Raw genomic sequence first — 2227 nt, 5'->3', positions numbered from 1 at the left:
TCCCAACGGTTTTGCATTAACGTGCCAGAGATTAACGGCGACACTTTCGCGATAATAAATTTAGTTGCGCTCAACGGATAACGTACTTCATTCGTATGCACTTTATGAACATCCATTAACGAGCGAATACGCGAACACCTCTTCTCATCTTCATCTACCTGTCGAGAGAAAGAACGAAAGGGAAAGACAGATAGATATGGATGGGAAGGGTCAAAGAGAGATGAAATCTATTTAAAAGGAAAATGTATCGGTATAGGGCGTTGACGATAATATTTCCAGGTACGTTGTATCTACAAATGGGGAAAGCAAGGTTATGATTTTATCAACTAAATGTACAGTATAGAAATACATCTATACATATATATAATTATATCAAGAACTAAATATAGGAGTTCTTATTGAATTACAAGTACGACGTCTCGTTATAAACGAGACAGAATTATATACATCGTGGCAACGATGGTATCCGGTAACATTAAAAAATCATTAACTTACAGAGAAGCTAACAAAAAGTCTCCCTCTCTTTCTCTCTCTTTCTCTCTCTCTTTCTCTCTATGCATATTAATTACATTGGACCATGTTTTGGTGGCGGGCTCTTTCTCTCTCTCTCTCTCTCTCTTTCCCTTCTATCTTCTATCTATCTTTCTCTATCTGTTCGACGGTATTTCCGGAGGGAGTTACGTTACTCCCGCTTCCATCTATAAATGAACGAACCGCGATATCTCTAGGGAACCTGCCACGCGGAAATATTACTCGGTGTAAACCATGTATGAATTCGAACTACGACGATTAACGTATTGCCGAATGCTCGACTAATTCTACGACGACTCCCGATGATGATAGTTATTTTTTTTTTGTTGTTGAAAATCAGAAAGAAAACTAGAACGATGAAAAGGAGAGGAAACAATCGTCCAACTTTTATCTCCTTCCTTTCGTTCCCGCTTTCGTCAGCCAGCCAGCCAGCCAGCCAGCCAGTCAGCCAGTTTTCGTTTTCTCTTTTCGATCGAGATAATGGAGTAAAAAAAAAAATAGGAGAAGCACTAGAGAGTGGGGAATAGAAAAAAAAAACAAAGAGGGAAAAAAAAAGAGATAAAAACGCGTCGCGACGTTTCAATCGCGAGGACAAACTTCCTTTCTCTCGCGATCTCGTTTTCCCTTGAACATCTCTCGAAAGGATCTATAATTCGATACAGCCGGATCCTTTGTCTGACAGTATAAATCGTAGATAGTTGGGTAGAGAGGGAGGGGGTTGTTAAGGGGAAGGTAAGAGAAGGAGGAAGAGGAAGAGGAGGAAGAGGAGGAGGGGGTTGAACAAATCCAATATTTTACGAGCGCCACTGGCAAACGATAGAACGCTTTATACGCGTTCCAATAGTTGAAGGTGAAAGTTATTACCTGATTTTCTCTCTCTCTCTCTCTCTTTATTTCGGTGTATCACGAATTCTTGCGGTTTTCCTACGGAAAAATATCAGTCCACCCTTTAACCGTCCACGATGTCCCTTTTCTCGCAAACGTAAAAATTCGTGGGAAAGAAAACTGCAATAATATATTGTAGGATTCGTGAAAAAATTGGGCCGTTGGACAGACTGGACCGGGACTCGAACCCGGATCTTCCGCTTTCCAGGCGACTGCTCTTAACCATTGAGCTATCCAGGGCCCACCGTCCAATCTCCTCACGAACGCCTACCTAAGTGTTTGGCTTGGAGGTGCTCGCATCCCACATTCAACCCCCCCGCAACTACATTCGACCCCGAATGTTCGTCATTTCGACATCTTATAAATCTTTTTCAACGAACCGACAAACCAAAAACTGTGTCCAACCTCGATCTTTAATACAGACTTAACCAACGCTGTATAACTTACACGAGGGTGCTACACACTATTTCGCGCGACACGAAAATTGTCAAAATATTCCCAACCTCGATCTTTAATACAGGCTTAACCAATGCTGTATAACTTTCACGAGGATGGAAAACCTCTTCCCTGAACGCATTGCTGTCTAAAGGCCGTCTTGCCTAGTTCCCCAGCCAATCGTTCACGTCGCCACTGTACGTCTTACGTTGGCCTAACCTCTCTTTGATAGATGTTCAATTAATTATTTTTCCCTAATTATTGCCCGGTCGTAGAAGTGTGACACGAAGCAAACCTCCATCCCGGCTGAGCCCCCAAAATGTAGGATTCGTGAAAAAATTGGGCCGTTGGACAGACTGGACCGGGACTCGAACCC

The 2227-nt window shown here is 42.6% G+C and overlaps 1 non-coding gene across 1 annotated transcript; it reads right to left on the bottom strand.

Moving 5' to 3' along the window:
* Positions 1–1583: 1583 nt before the first annotated feature.
* Trnas-gga lies at positions 1584–1658 on the bottom strand. The gene has a single exon. It is a non-coding gene; the product is annotated as a tRNA-Ser (tRNA).
* Positions 1659–2227: the final 569 nt, after the last annotated feature.

This window comes from Polistes fuscatus, unplaced genomic scaffold, assembly GCF_010416935.1.
Source record: "Polistes fuscatus isolate 324 unplaced genomic scaffold, CU_Pfus_HIC Scaffold9, whole genome shotgun sequence".
NCBI classification, from domain to species: Eukaryota; Metazoa; Arthropoda; class Insecta; order Hymenoptera; family Vespidae; genus Polistes; species Polistes fuscatus.
Note: the sequence above shows the minus strand (reverse complement) of the source record. Positions and strands in the feature narration are given on the sequence as shown.